At 41.7% G+C, this 16,997-nt stretch overlaps 2 protein-coding genes across 4 annotated transcripts in view; one reads left to right on the plus strand and one right to left on the minus strand.

The window, feature by feature from the left end:
• Positions 1 to 16,997, plus strand: part of Cad99c (cadherin 99C) — a 131,370-nt gene that overhangs the window by 33,868 nt on the left and 80,505 nt on the right. The gene's annotated exons all lie outside the window — the stretch shown is intronic.
• Positions 1 to 16,997, minus strand: part of LOC144470932 (uncharacterized protein C15orf61 homolog) — a 36,201-nt gene that overhangs the window by 7,530 nt on the left and 11,674 nt on the right. The window contains exon 1 of one of the 3 annotated variants that reach the window (XM_078182534.1): positions 7,969 to 8,035. The exons of 1 other annotated variant lie outside the window; for it this stretch is intronic. The gene's annotated coding sequence lies outside the window, so the exon portion shown is untranslated. Of the gene's footprint in view, positions 1 to 3,233; positions 3,304 to 7,968; positions 8,036 to 16,997 lie in introns of those variants that run through there. One more of the 3 variants, XM_078182535.1, reaches the window with a different exon arrangement.

Below are 16,997 nucleotides of genomic sequence, written 5' to 3' on the forward strand. Positions count from 1 at the left end.
GTTTATTAGAATTTCCAAGACGCGATAAGGTTATAAAAGACATTATGAAAAATCCTTTTTATTTCCCTTCCAATTTCGCAAGAATTTTGTTAACTCCGGTATCCAAGAATTCGTTTAGATAATTTGGTCTCTCGCTGACCGGATAACAGCAGTCTTCCCTCGATATCTTTGCGGTGTCGCGGACCAGCGCGGTTCGTGGTTAGACACGGACGCAGTCGAAGAGAAATTGTAGATTCGGTTTCTGTCTTACGACCCGGTCTTCTTCCCTCTCGTTCCTCGAACCCGTTCCTTTTTTCCCTTCTTCTTTCGTTTCATTTCAGGCGGGAACGGGACCGAAGGTAGCGACAGCAACCACTGCAGATAGGCTCTGTGTACCGTTTCTTAAGTATTACCTTTCTCCAATCTTAGCCGGCAGGTTCTCTCACGGCTAGCCCCGCCGATGACTCGTTATCTTCCGGTTCGATGGACCGAGATATTTCGTCGATCGGCGATCTCGAAAATATCGGATTTTATGGTTCGCAGAGTAGTTTTATCTTCGCGTGTCGCGCTGGAGTTAATGCTGCTGTTTTCATCTACACGTCGTGGTTATAGGTCGTCGATTCTTATTAGTAGACTGCGGATTTTATACATGTGTAGGGATTTACCGCGTGCTTGCGAACGTTCTGAAGGACGTTATTTCAGTAATGTAAAACGCATGTCTAAATAGTCTTTTCCATTTCATTCTTTATTTTCGTATATGCCAAACTATGGTAGAAATATTTTCAGGGTTTCTGAAAGGAAGCACTATATTATCATACACATTTTTACAACGAATAAAAGTATCTTATTTTTTCAAAATACATTCTTTCGAACAACTGAAATATTTTACTTTTAATTGCACGATCTAAAACAAAACATCTATTTACTACTTCCCATTTGAAACGTTATTTTGACCCAGATCAATTGACGCAGACAATTTTTATTTTGCATAAAAATCCTCTCTCTCTCCTTCATTTGCTTTATTGTTCAATGGAAGCAATCACGGAAGTTTCTCATCCATCAATAATACCTTCAACGTCACCGAAGCAAATAATGTGCGTAAGTGGTGGACAAATTTATTGTACAATAAACAGAGATCTAATCTGCAGCATATAATACAGCAAACACGATAAATTCTTAAACCGTGGCACGTCCGATTGATCCGCGGCTGAATGATCAGCGAGAATAAATAATGGGACATAAATAGCGTAATCAGTCTAGAGACGTATATAATAGCGTTGCCCAAGGCGCGCGCGGCTTACTATTTAATGCATATTGTTCTCGTAGTCTCCTGATACTGTGACAGCTAGATCGGAAAGCAATTTCCTTGGAACGCGTGCTCTCTCTCTCGTCATTATCCGCGAGCAAGAGGGGGGTGGTTTAATCGCTTTGAATCGACAATGCTGTAAATGCCGCTAGATCCGGCCAATTATACAGCTCCGCGTTAGAGTCTCTATTTCTATCTACCCCTGCGTTTCTACAGGTGCAAACGCCGCGAGCTTCGAAAGCTGTAAGCGAGGACCGGCTGGAATTCGCGTCGTATACAGTGGGTCAAGAAAGTATTGGCAGTTTCCTTTGAATATCTTTAAACTATATAGTAGCTATTGACATTAACTATGTTTATTAGTGTCTCTTGACGCACATAACTAGTATGTTTACCGAGAAGTCTCAGTTATTTGTTATAAGGAAATAAAGTCAAGAAAACGATAAATCCAGAGTCAAAAGAGTATTGTTACCGATATCCAAATGATTTTCTATTCTTTTTTAAAATTAAAATATACAAATACAATGTTAAAAGAATGTCGCACACATTTGTTAGTCGAGCAAGGGAAAATTGTATAACCCTGCGAAAATATTTGGCGGTTCGCGGGAATCTTTGATAAGGATTTCAGAATTGATCAAACGCGTTCATCTCCTCAAAGTAATGCCACGAATTGGATTACGCGAAACGTTTTCAATCCTCTCCGAGAGCTTTATTTTACATGTTCGCGATAATACCTTTCCCTCATTGTACCCCGTTGATCCGGCATTTTTCTCGACTTTTAATTAAAAAAATCTTCAAAAGACTCTGGTCATTCCGTGGAATACTCTGTCGGAAAGCCTACGCCCCGGAGAATTGTAAACCACCAATTTCGCTATTACATTCGTTTCAACGTTTTCTACGGAGTGATAATTACACGTTCTTTGTTCTTCTTTCTGTCGCGCCTCGCGAACGCCCGACGGAATTTAATTTAGGAGACCGTGTCGCTGTTCTACAGGCGTCGCGCACACACCCCCTTTACAAGCACGCCCTACAAAACGCATATTACGTTCCTAAAATATTTATGACATTACGCGATTCGTGGCCATATTTCACGCGCCGTTATTAATGCAAATTTTTTTGTCAATCGGTCGCAGAACTTCTATTGCAAGTTTCATATATTCGCCAAGAGATAGATTATTATTTATTAGATTATAATACACTATTGTTTATTAGATATGACTATTATTGTTATAGTAGAATGCGAGTCTTTGCGTTTAATCGCGTCAGACATAACCTGGACGAAAATGTCTTTCCTCTTTTATTAATTGCGAAAGATTAAGATAATGTAACTTAACATTCTTAAATTCTTCCAATGTATTTATAATTTGTTTTCTATTCTATTCATTCTCTATTATAAATGTGTGATATATTAGATATTGCCACAAGACTTAGGGATGTTGATTATACGCCTATTTCCACCGGAAACAATTTAACTCATACAAAAAAATGTTATTTTTTTTTTCTAGTACAGTTTTGAAATATTTTCAACGTGTACCCGCTTCGTTCGCATGCGAAATTAAATTGATTCAGTATTTTCAGGGATTTTTTCAATTAAATTCTAGGGCCGGCCGTAAAAGGTCAGCTATTATTTTACGTCTAATAAAGACTTTCCAATCTGTTGTTCGATGGCCCCGGAGCGCTGACTGTCTTTTCTCGGCGATGCGTATTACCCTGGAACGCTTCGGGGCGTTCGCCGGCGAAACGCATATATCATGGACGATGCTCTCTGTGCGCCGAAGAATGGTATACATCTCTTATCTTGTCGAGGGATCACTGTCATATAATACGAGCCTCTCTCGTCTTCGAACAGGATTTTGTCCTCGTTTCGCGCGCGCGCGCGTGGCGAGGATCGCACGTAGGCAAAATCGAACACACACCGGGTTATTACGGGGAATTCAATAGGAGATATTACCAGTTTAATTTGAATTCCGACCGCCCTTTATTCCTGTCGGACGCTGGTTTACGCGGCATTGTCCGGGGAATTTCCATACGGTTAGTGTCGGTGTTCGGCTTGACGGGAAGAAAATGTTAACCCTTTGCAATCCGCGCCATCGTGGATGTTACCTACCGGCGGTTATGAACATTTATATTATTATACAGTATACGTTGTATACGTATATATAATAATATTATAGTAATAGTACTATATAGTATAATATGGTACTATTATTATATATTTAATACTATAGTATTATATAGTTACATATATCATATATAGTGTATTATGTATTATTACTATATTAGTATTATTATATATAGTATTAGTATATATAGTATTATTAGTATATATAATAAAATTGTTTATTCCATTGACAACGATAATCCTTACAATCTATGAACTGTAATATAATATTCCTATTTTGTACGTAATTGTTTTATAAGTTACAATTCTATCATTTCTTTATTCATTCCTTCTTCATTAACTGAAAGATCACCGGCCAACAAACGAGAAATCAATTGTTTTTCGTTGTTTCAAATATTCTTATTACCATCCGCGTAGAAAGATTAATTTGCTCCCCTGTAATTATACTTTGGTCGATCTCCGATCGCCATCGTTACTCCCATCACGCCTTGAGGCTAATTAACAGTGTTAATTTTTTAGCACTGTCATTATACCTATAAACGGAATGATTTATTCTCCCGTTTTTTTCTCATTTCTCATTGTAGATGCAGGATTAGTCACCCGGCTAATTATGGTAGTTGTGTTCGAACGGAGTTGTCCTTCGGCTTGCGCGCGAGATTTCTTTCAACTTTCTAATTTCGGATGCCTAATTAAATCGAGGAATTCTCTCGAGTGTTTCGTTGTTTCGTCAACTGTTCGTCGAAGAATTACATTATCCTGCTAAACGACGATTGAATAAAAAATCGAAATTCATATACGTATAGATTACAGCATAATTGTAATATAAAATCGTCATAATGATAAAGATTAATTCCATATTGTGCAGAAATTTTTTTAAAAGAGTCTGCTCACCGACGAAACGTACTTCGAAAGAGCTCCGGAACGACTGAAACCGATGCCGTAAACGGCTAAGAAAGCCTGCATATTTATATAAACACAGCCGCTCAGAGTCAATCATAACGTAGCGCGGAAGAAACTTATGGGGACAACCTAATAAATCGGCCCCCCTCTCTAAGCAGCGGCGCATCGAAACACGAGGCACGACTCACTCCGACGACAACCGACCCCGCTCGAAATCCGGTCGAACAATTTGTTCGACAAGGAAAGGTTCCAGGGCTTTAAGATGTACGGCGGTTGGTCGTTAGCCGCTACCGCGGTCACGACTTCCGCGTTTTCAAGAGGCGAATTCGTGTTCGCTGATCGAGCGGCTTTCGCGATTCATTCAAGTCACTGGCCCCTGCGGCATCGATCTTTTCTCCTCCTCCTCTCCTCTCGTGACCATGGATAGTATAACGGTCGCCGGATGACCAAACGGAGAGGAGGAGGAGGAGGAGCACTCGCGAGGACGGTGGGCTAGTAAAATACTCTTCCCGGCGGGAGCGCAATTAAATGATCGATTTATGGTTCCCGCCAATCGTTACACACCGGATATCTGCCGCGCGCGTCGGCTCGCTTAATGACGTACCAGCGGCGCATGCTTACAAACCGAGAGCAACCACGCGTCCGGACAGCCGCCAGAGCTACGCAAGCACTCGCTGCGTGTATCAGGGGCCCTTGTAACCTACGCCGGAATCTAACGCGGATGCGTACACCTGTGCCGAACGGATCCATGGGTTTCACCGTGATACACATTTTCCTTCGGCCGATCGGTCGACGTTCTCCCAACTTGATTATGAATTGGTAGTGGTCGAGGACAAGAGTGGTGTACACTAGTGAAGTCAATTAGTTACCTGTGAGATAGAATTAGAATAATTGCCAAGAATTCAGTAATTAGAGAACGTTTTTTAAATACTTCTGATGTACCGTAAAAATTCTTGACAAGATCTATTCATTCTTGTTAGGTTATGTGAGGTTATGTCAGGTTATGTTATTTTTGTTAGAGATACATCAATCTCGCGATTTCTTATTAATTCAGACGACAGAATAGGATGTCGATTTTTAAGGTCGATATTCGACGTCTCGTTAGCGGAGAATAAAACGAAAGCTATTTGTCTCAGAAAAAGTGTAACGAAACACGTTGCAATACCATCTGAAGGCACCGCTCTGAGAATCATAAAATGTTCTGTCGGAATATTGAAGCTTGACTTAATCGAGACTTGTCCCACTCTACAAAGTGCAAATACGGAATCGATATATAAGCGACGAAATAACCAATAATAAGAATGCTTCGATATCAACAATCCTTGTACACGGTAAGATATCTTCATAAGTGGCTGATGGAACCGATTATTATAAGGCAACGAGACGCAATTTGTCCGAGTTCTCCGATCCTAATGGTAGTTTGCGCCCTACTTAAAGAGGTTCGTGTTCTCATTGATAGGATGAGACGATCGATTTATTTTAATTGCACGATTCTAAAAATATAGCTCGTTGAAAATTCTCTCGAAAGAGGATAAGCCTTTGAGTCTAGTGAAATATTGAGGTTACAATGTTTCTGAGAGAACAATACACCAAGCTTATAAGTAATAATAATAATTGCACGTAATTGAGAATATTGCTATATTAATTGCAATCTCACTTTACATTTTATAGAATTTTTTCAGATTTTTCAGATTCTTCGCGTGAAACATTGTTTGAATTCAATCAATTTCCAAGTGACAATAACCCCTCAATTTCCGAATTAATGGTATTAGATGATCCGCGTTGTGCTGTACAATTCAAACGGCATTACATTTCTGTGCATATGCATTCCGTGCGAATGCGATGCGGGCCGCATCGGCAGCCGATGTCCGGCTCTAGTACGCTAATAAGTCCTGCGGAATATATTTGCATAATAGGGAATGGTTGTGTAAACGATGCTCGCCGCAGGATCGTTTGCATGCTTGTCTAACCGTGATGAGGATAGGCGAGCAAGTAAAGGAGTAAAGTCGCGATGCTACCGCTGCTCTGGTTGTCACCGAAAAAAAAGAACCGTCGAGATAAACAGGAGACTGGTTCCGATAGTCTCAAAGGATATACGCGAGTCGTATTTCCCATGAGACACGGAGTATGGATATTGTGAAATACCGCGCAGAAAATTAGATAGCAGTTTATTGGCTATCAAACGATAAACATGTATCTCCGATTCATCGAAAAGTTCAAAGTGTTTTATAACGACGCGATCGAAAACTGAGTGAAACGAGATGCAACATCGGGATGTCGTTAATCCAGCTTGCGAACCGCGATGCGTTAGTGTTAATAATTAGATTAATAAATGAAAATTGATTTTTCAGCGTCGGAAACGCAAAGGTTTAAATACTTTTAAAAAAGTGTTAAACCGGGAATCTACTTTTTCAACCGATACGCTTTAAATGATTAAGATGAAATAATCTTAAAATAGAAGTCATAAATTAGTCTGTCGGATTTTTAATTAATAGTATCCAGATTTTGTACGAATTTGTTACATGAAATGTTGGAAAGTAGGATCGTCGTTTATACGGTAAAAATGTTCGTTTTGAAACATTTCGCCGAAGTCGACGTGAATTGTCTTAATTAGACTAGGTTTGAATATCCTTATTACCAATTGTAATGGATCCCTATATTCCTGTCTATTCAAACTGATTCCGTCCTTTTACCGGCGGTCGCGACGTAAAAGGATTAAAAAGTTGAAAGGGAATTACTTGTAAGAGTTTCGAAACGTTCGCCGAATAAAACCCGAGCTAATTTCACTGCTACATTTATATAATTAAAATATTTTATTTATACATAATTGAGATATTTTCCTATACATATGTCTATGCAATTAATATATTTTATTTCTGCGTACTCGATATATTTTCCTATGCATACATCTGTATAATTAATAGTACATATTTTGCTTTTATATAAACGTAATTAATGCAAATAACTTGATGGTGATTCACCGTGAAAATGATTAGACTGCAGGAAGTTAATATTCAAAATAACAGTCAACATCTTTCGCATACCGTTGCTGATTCAGTGATCCCGAAGAATGCAATAAGCACGCCGAATATGCCAAGGAAAATATTTGCGCCACGTGTGCGCGCGCGACGGAACACAGGTATTTCCCCGAAAACGAAAAAATACAGAAGCTCTGAGAATTTCTCAGGAAGGCTGGCGACGCGCCGGTTCGCGAAGCAATTTATTCAAATTGAAAAAGCTCGGAGAAAGATTTTAGAACAAACGGTTAAATATTGCTGGGAATCGATTTAAGTAGGAACTCGATTAAATATGAAACATGCTCAATCGATTGAACGTTTTAATTATTATTCGTACCGGCACAAATAAGTAATTATACTTGGAGAATTGTAAACAAATTTCTTAGTCATTTTTATCCGATATAAGTTACTGAAAATATTTGTACAACCATAAACGACAGTCGCAAGAGTGGACATAATTTCAGACGACGTTATACTCAAAATATACAATCAAAGATGCAATCAAATAGTAAACGAAACAGTGAAAAAATGACAAAATTAAACGCTGGTTCGGCAGTCGAAGAGTAATCTAAAAGCATTGTTAAAATTCCCTGCGTTCACACTGGACGTGTTTAAAATAAGAAAAAAATTATACTGAATTCTTATACCTTGCAATTAACGAAGACAATTTTCATCTCGCATAAAGAGCAGCGATCTAGCCAATAAAGTCCGCAGCGCAGACGCGAGTAGTCAACTAGAAATACAGAAGAACTTTTCGATGAATTTCTGTGGCCGCTCAGGTTATGTCAACTTGGACTTCCGGTGACGTCGCGAGATGCCGCGTCGAGGTGCACCGTTTCACGTAAGAGACCGTAAAACGCGTCGCGGTGCACACGTACGCGGCGCGCCTTTATTTACCGTGGACGCGAACGATTCAATCGGTGTAAAATGGACGGCCGCCAGTCAGCCGAGTATAATTGGTATCGCCGAGAGGACCGGGGAGTGGGGGGGGATCTCGTCGCGGCGTGCGCAGCCTCGGCAGTTCGAAGCCCGTACGATTAATTACGGAGCATCTCGGCGCGCTTTCGATACGTCGAAACGGTCGGCCTTTTGCGGCATGTGCGCCACCGGGCGATTACCTGTACCGCCGGTGTGTCGCATACGCTGACACACGCTGGCCTGAGACACACCGGCGCGTCCCCCTGAGAGAGACCAGACGAGCCATCGGCCGTCAGGAAAATGGTAGGGGCCTCTCTCCGACTCCTCGGACGCGCGCGCGACGACCCACCTTTCCATTTTCTTTAAAGAACACCGTTGCACGTTCTTCGGGCTCTCGCATGGCCGGGGCACAAACCAGTTCTAAGCGCATGCACGCGATACCCAGTCGTCGAACGCGCGAGACGTCTCGTGTGTGCCGTCCTCTATGCTCGCCACGGCTGCGTTCGAGGCTCTGCGCCCCGCGTGTGCAGCTTCTTTTTACTCCTTACTCGGGGAAACCTTAACTCGACGCTGACGGATACGCTCGCGGAGACCGAGTGGCGTTTGAATTTTAAGCGACCGCTATTTTTCCAGGGATACGCCAGTATGAAACGCGAGATGCGAGTGTGCCAACCGGTTTGCCCAGGCCGCTGTCCCCGATGCGCGGCATCAGTGTTTTCGAGATTTCGAGACGCGCCTGGTATCGCGCTATGGCAATGATGGAAATTACTAGTAATAAATTATTAAATATGGATGTTATTCTGTTCCTTAAAATTAGAATAAAATTCTAAACCCTTGTTATTAATATTTAAGCATTCTAGTAAATTCAGGCACGGAATAAACATTAATGTTCTCTCCGTTCTAACAAATTATATTTATTGAAAAATTCCTAATCGCAGTGACTGTGAAGAAAATGGTACGGCAAGGGGTTAAACAACTTCAGCCGGCAAACGAAGCGACCGATTTACCAGCGAAATAAACCCGTATATGCCGCCCGTATTGTCTCAGGTAATTCTCACGGAATTGCGCGACTGACCCGGCCCCGCGATTTGCATTTAAACCTGTGTGACGAAACTCGCGGTAATGAGACCACAATATCACGGGTTGTTTACCGTGCGGCGCGTCATCTAGTAATCTGCGCGGGCGGGATGCACAATGCCGTTCTTGTTATCACAGCCCAGCCGCTGTAAGCTTAATCACTACGCAGGCGATGTTAGGTAAACTGACTTCCAGCTGCAACTGTCGCTCGCGCCCCGATCCCGCCGAGACGTTCCAATTATGTGAAACGCGACGATGCAATTTTCAAATTGTAAATAATCGTTCGATGCACCTAAACACATTTATATTTATCCAATGCAATACTGAATTCATGAAAGTTGCACAACTTGTATATTTCCTTTACTTTTTCCCACAAATCGCAACGATATTATTTCATGAAAAAATGAATAAATATTTAATATAAGAAAAATATCGACGGATTTCGAGGATGAAGTTTCGCCGTTCTATTTAAAGAGAAATCGATATTCACGAATAAAGAACGAATCCGCTGTTTGTACAGTAAGCAATAACATCCGCCTCGATCGATTCTACGCAACTTTGTTTGGTTAGCGTTTTTCATTCGCGTTGTTCGTACACAATAAAGTCTGCAAGTCTCACGGCCGAAGAATTCACGGAATTCACGACGAGCAAACGTCGCGACGTTCACAAAGTATTCTCGCAGAAAAAAGGGGATTCGGTTTTCATTTTGTCAACCGCGAAACCGCACGTTGCAAACGTTCCTTCGACGCAACTCCCCCCCCCCCCCCCCATTGTGATCCCCGTCAAATGATCCGCGTTTCCACGAACGTAAAGTTTTACGCGCCGTTTCGTAAGCGATCATTGATTCGTTTTGCGGTTCATAGGATGGTCGCCGTCCGCTAATGGTCACATGAAATTGTGGTCTCCCTTTCAACAATGCCGTTGTAAAATACAACCGTCCAATAGTGAATTGCTGTTCTATTGTTCAATTCCGCGATATACGCGCACCACGGACACCTAATAATATTTATCATTCGACGCGCGAGCATAATAACTGGACCGCATCTTTTATGCATTCTTAGCGAAAAATGAGTGGGCAGAAAACAATCGTTTGAACGTTTGAAAAATATTTCAAGGAAACTGTCCTATTAGTTTTGTTATATTACTATTATTGAATAGAGATATTATACGTATACAGTCGCTTCCATAAGTATTCGTACTCTCGTTGCTTATAAGAGAAATCTGTTGAAATCAAGGGATGCATATAAAATTTTGCAATAAAATTTTTGTTTTAATAATTTAATTTAATCATGTTTCCGTGGAGCAATTTGGACTTCAGGTAGCTTAAATTGAAGCTGAAAGTGTCTACTTTACGATTCCGGAAGGTACATTACTCGTAAAACGACCTGGGATTTTTTTTATGATTTTTTGAATCAAATAATCGGGGGTATTAGGCCGTCTGGGGCTCATTTTTCGACTTTGGGCGAGTTTTCAATCACTTTCCCGTGGAGCAATTCGGACTTCAGGGTGCTTAAATTGAAGCTGAAAGTGTCTACTTTACGATTCCGGAAGGTACATTTCCATGGCATGACCTGGGATTTTTTTATGAATTTTTTAATCAACTTTTCGGAATCAGGTAGCATACACATGTTTTTTAGCACATGCGAACGTAGACGACAGTTGTCGCGGAATCATTGAGATTCCAGGATGGATTGCTCATCCTCATTGACGGACTTTTAGTCACCCGGATGCGTCGTAAGTTCCATAGAAATGACGAAGAGCAGAGCCTCGCCGAACGGTGTTCCTTTCATCTCATTCCGGCGAGCAGGTTTCCCTGAATGCGTCAGATCTATTCAAAACTTTGCGCTCTGGCATCGCTGTAGCATACTTGTTAATACAGATTCCAAGAAATATATATCGCGACTTTCGTACGAGCCCCAGGTGTTGCGAGAGTTACAGGGTGATCCACACGAATCGCGAACTTTCGTTTGCATACCAACGGCGCAAAGGAGACTAAGGAAAACAGCTCATGCAGGTATGATTATGGAGGAAATTGTTGTTCGTCCCTGCGCGTTTCAACGTACGGTGAATCCTCTCCAATTGTCCCTCGGATTGCAAAGAAAACTGGACTGAAATATGGAAAGACGAGGTACGATTATTCGAGCCTCGCAGCCCGTTTTTAACACGTTAGAAACAGATTAAAAAACGAATTAAAAACAAATTAAATTACGAATCGCTACATAACGGATAAATATTGTTTTGAAACACGGAACGTTAAAAAAATCGTGGAAGAATTGCTACCGACGAAATGTTTCCCGATAAATAAAGTTGAGCACATTGAATACGCAGGCGTGTATTCCTGTACGAAAAACGTCAAGGTTAATCGAAAAACCAGTTCTACACGTGTCTCAATATCCTCGACAGTTATTCATCTAAACAGAATTCGAAAACTCTTGCTGCAATGTATCTTATTAACAGCTCCGGGGACTTTTAACGTTCCCTCGCGGAGGTAAGATTTCAGTGAAGCAAACGCGCGCCCGGAGAAATTACACGAGCGTAGAAAAAGTCAAATAGAAATGCGAATATAGCAGCGTTCGAACGGTAGCGGAAACTAGAACCAGTCTTCGAGAGTTTCAATATATACGTTGTAGGCGGTCAACGGTTGCTTAACTCGCATAACAGGTGTGTTCCACAAATGTCGAGCAGCCGTGGCCCCGCGTGTGCGAGCATAGGATATATGTATGTGTGCGTGTGTGTGTGTGTAGCTCTCGGCTGCCTACGCGCGATTAGCATGGAAAGGAATATATCAAGAAAGGTATCGTTTTCCGTGATACGTTTATTAGATCTGTCGCGGTCCCCGTTTCTATTTTTGGTTTCGTTTATACGAACAAAGGAGCAACTGCGCCGCGCACGACTGCAAATTAAAAAGAAACTGCAAAAGATGCTGGTAAATTATTAAGCACCGAATTTTTTATTTCATTTCGTTTGCTTTAGAATGTTTTCGTTTTAGCTTCTTTCTCGAGAATAATTGGCGCTGAATAAAAGACGTTTACGCGTCTAAAAGTTAATGCGTCTTTTATTAGAAGATAAACGAAATAAAAGAGTAAAATTGTGATTATAGTAATTATTGCTCAAGATGAATACAATTCGATTTGTAGGCAAGAACAGTTTGGTGGAAAATATTACTTCGTATCTCGTATTTACATGGAAATATTTATCGATGTCTAAATAATTTTCGAAGCGAATTCACCTGGAAATTTTCACGAGCCGAAATTCTCTCAGCGGTTCCCCAGCTCTTTTTGTTTAAAAGGTGGACGCGTCGGATTGAACGGTAACTCCGGTCACCGAGTTCCGAACAATTTCGAACAACTTCGAATGGTCTCGCGGCGTTTAAACGCAACTTCTATTCGGACGCGGTTCCGATTGCTACGTAGCCAAGCGAAACCACGCGAGCTCGAAGAGATGAATGAGACGATGAAAACGGGGCTAATGGCAGCGATCGCTCATGAAGCTTACGTTAATTACGGAAATTGCTGTATGATAGAGGTGAACACGATCGAGCGGGAAAGGTCGCGGAATCCAAGCTCGGCTTTCCAGGTTAGCCGGGGGCCTCCTCTCCACTTACCTGGTACGATTTCACTGCTCTTAATAAGGAACTTCGTGGCTGCACGCTATTTTCTGGTACACGTATCATTTTTCATTGTGTGCTCGAAATAAGAGCGTGACTCTTTCATACCGTTTTCGTGATCGATTACTTTCTCGATAGGATTGGTAACGCGATGCAATCGAGGACATTTCCACTGTTTTCGTTGCAAGAATTAATGCGAAGAGCCTGGGATTTTTTTTTATCGTGGAGCAATTTTAATTCTAAATAGCTTAAATTGAAGCTGAAAGTATCTACTTTACGACGCCGCAAGCTACATTCCCGTAAAACGGCCTGGGATTTTTTTATGAATTTTTTAATCAACTTTTCGACGGAATCAGGCAGTCTGGAACTCATTTTGAAAGATTAAGTGAATTTTTCATCATGTTCCCGTGGAGCAATATTGATTCTAAATAGCTTAAATTGAAGCTGAAAGTGTCTATTTTAAGACCCCGGAATGCACATTCGTGTGGAAAGGCCTGGGATTTTTTTATGATTTTTTAAATGAACTTTTCGAGGCGATCAGGTGGCCAGGAGCTCATTCTGAGAGGTTAGGCGAGTTTTTCATCAGGTTCCCGTGGAGCAATTTTGACTTTAAATAGCTCAAATTGAAGCTGAAAGTGTCTACTTTAAGACCCCGTAACGTACATTCCCATGGAATGGTCTGGGATTTTTTTATGAATTTTTAAATCAACTTTTCGACAAAAACGAGGACATTTTCACAGTTTTCGTTGTTAGAATTGTTGTGAAGAGAATGGAAACTCTTCAGGATCAGAAAAATACGTTTTTTTCTGCTACAAAACGCGTTTAAGTGAAAACGTCAAATTAGTTTATCAAACATTTGACAAATTATAAAGACTTGCTCGCCGACTATTTAAAAATTTCTTGGTGGAAAAACTAAAACTAAAACAACCGCACGGGTAAGCAAAACCTTGCATTCCATGTTTCCCCGTGTCACCTTCTTTCAATCAGCGAATTCAAGAAACCGTGCGTAGTCGCTATGTCGGCGCAATCGAGGATGGAGCGATTCCTCGTGCAGAGGTTGATCAGAAACATGAAACGGAGTTTTCTCTCTATATATACGCACGTTCGTTTCGCTTTCTAGAAAATTGAATTCCGCGGATGCAACTTCGCCGACGTTACTCAGTATCCTATTTGCTGTACACAATAATACAATAATAGTGTAGCCTGTGCCTCGTGTCTACGGCTCATATTTTTCACGCTGCATTCCTTGAAAAGTAGACGCCGCGGTACGAAAGATTTCGATATTTTCTATTCACTTTTTCCTTTTCATATAAAAACCGTGGAGATTCAGTTTCGAAAATCATGATTGCAACCGAAACTACTAAATCGCTGTAGCGCTGAAAAAAATCACTTGTATCATGATTTTAAAATTAGAATTTTAAATTAAGGAAAATTCGCTTTTAGGTGCCAAAAAATGATTTTTTTTCTCTAAATGCTATTTCACATTACGTAATATATCAACCAGGTAATAATATAAATAAATAAATATTCGACTAGAAAGTATTTCGTTCGGATTTATCAAGGATAAATTATTTATTCGATCGTAATTCGAATAATTCTAAACTCTGTCTAAAAACGAGCTACTTGAACCGTAGTTCAAGGATCAAATATCAATGGAACAAAATCTATAGAGTCTAAACGAGTCGGAGTAGATCTGTATCAATTGCGCGTACAGTTACGCTCTTAATTTCGTAATCAACACCGACAACGTGCATTCCGCGAAGAAGGCGTCCCCGACGGCACTCGCAAGAAGTGTAGAGTCCTTAATTGCAGGTCTCTGATACTCATAACAGTATCGTTCATTAAGCGACAAAGAAATCGTCGCCGGCTGGAAAAGCATTCTTACCCTCGCCAATCAAGATAGACGGAGCAGTTCCGGTAGCAAACGCCGGTATGCGCGGCTAACGAGCGCGTGTGCCGGTTGTCCCGTAACCGTCGCGGCGACACGCTTTGCACCTGCCTGAATTGAGCAACCGCGGCGCGTCGCCCACAGTTCATTCACTATTAGCATTCGAAGTTCATTGCGATCCCCGGTGGTATCTCATTCAGGAATCGTTTCCGCGACGCGGCCGGCCAAGGACGACGGTCGCGCGCGCTAGCTCTCTCGGCCCGGCAGACACGCGGAAGAAGAGCCGGGCCGCGCGCGCGGATTCCCACCGATCACCGGAGCCCCGATCGTAACTTACAACATAGTTAGACTATTTCCTCGAGGTGCACGAAACGCCGGGGGGACTCCGTTGTATCGCGACTAATAAATCAGCTTCGCGATCGAAGAACGGTGACCGGGATCCGAGAGACCGCGCCGCCGTCTCGCGCTCTATCAAATCGTTGCGCTCATAACTTCGCAACAAGTTCGACGCTTGCTCGTATTATACAACGGGATTCTGGCGACAACGAAATTCGAGTATGCTAATAACTGCGCGTCGCCGCGCGAAGTACAAATTTCATCTGTCGATTGCGCGTGAAATAGGAGCCACGCGAACATCGATTTCTCAACCGGAATTACTATAGTTGCTAACTGTGTTAGTACGTGTTAATTAGTATAGTTGATAACCGTGTTCGTAAGTTCTTTCCATATTTCGACTGTTCCGTGGTACGTCCACTCATTTTTGTTACAAATATTTAACTCTTTCACGGCTAAGAACAACTGATTTGTCCACTTTAAAATCGGTGAATTATCGTATTTAATTGTAATCTTAGCTATATTTTATATGGAATGTTAAAATGGAACAAAATCACGTGAACAGGAACGTTTAGAAAAAAAACAAAGAATTGTCAAAATAATTCCAGTGATAAAACATTCGCAGATCTGTTATAATTTTAATTTACAGTGTCGTGTAATATTATGTGTATTAGTATGTTCTCTCGTATGCTTTCCGTTACAACACTTTCTCTTTTGTATACGTTTTTAATCCGGAGGCGCGGATAATTGGCGCATTTACTTTAACTCATAAAAATGTTGACACGTTGGTTTTCTCAACTTCACTCAAATTTACTCAACTAAACGAAAACAATGAAAAACGAAAAATGATCAGATCGATATCTTATCGTTTCGTGCCCCGACTGTACTTCTAGTTTCATCTCGCAGACGGAGACGTTCGTTTCGCGACGCTCGCGTTTCACAGCGTCCGGTTGTTTCGCGTCGGATCGCGAACAAGCGTGGATCACAAAGGAGAGCGCGCATTAACAGTTCCGGCGATACAATCGCGTCATTAGTCATTACTTCGCCGCGTACGCGCGCGCGCGACTATTTTTGTTCTCCATCCGCGGGTCTGAATTGATATCCAAACCCCGCGACGCGAGAGATCGACGTCGGGATATAAACCCGGCGGCACCGACAATTTATGCACTGAGAGCCCGAGCGAAATAGGTACACCTATATTCGCATTATTTATGTGGGCCTCGCGTCGTAAATAACTGTAACGAAGCATGCTCACACAATTCGCTTCGGCCACGACGCGCCGGCAGTGTTTTTCACCGGTCGCAACTATTACCCCTCTCTTCGATATTGTACTCGCTCCTCCGACATCATCGGGAGAGCCTGCGACGGCTCTTGGTTCTTCTCCCCCCACCACCAAGCAACCCTGAAACGTCACGCAATTCGTCTTAGCTACCTGCTCGAACGCCGTTGTTAATACACCGCCCGACAAAATAATAGGACACCGCAGAATTTTCGTGTTTCTCGAAACCAATAATGAAACCATAGAAAGGTTTTGCGTGTAGCTATTTAAATGTGGGACTCCCCTATCGCTAGTCTTCCGAACGGATATCTCGTTTGAAGAATCATTCACTGTAATAAACAAAGGAATAGATATATTTAGACTAGTAACGGTATAAGCGATGTTTAACTATTCGTGGCTCGACGCTGACTGCTCAACGCTCTTCCTTTTTATTCCCTCCCGCGATCGCTTCGTTCATTTGTTTATATTATCGATCGATACTTTAAGGCTGCTGTCCCGCTTCGCCGCTCACGTACTCTCACCATTGCGAAGAAGAATCAGCGATCTTCGGTTGTAAAATCTTCGATGGCAAAAG

The sequence above is a fragment of the Augochlora pura genome, chromosome 6, assembly GCF_028453695.1.
Source record: "Augochlora pura isolate Apur16 chromosome 6, APUR_v2.2.1, whole genome shotgun sequence".
NCBI classification, from domain to species: Eukaryota; Metazoa; Arthropoda; class Insecta; order Hymenoptera; family Halictidae; genus Augochlora; species Augochlora pura.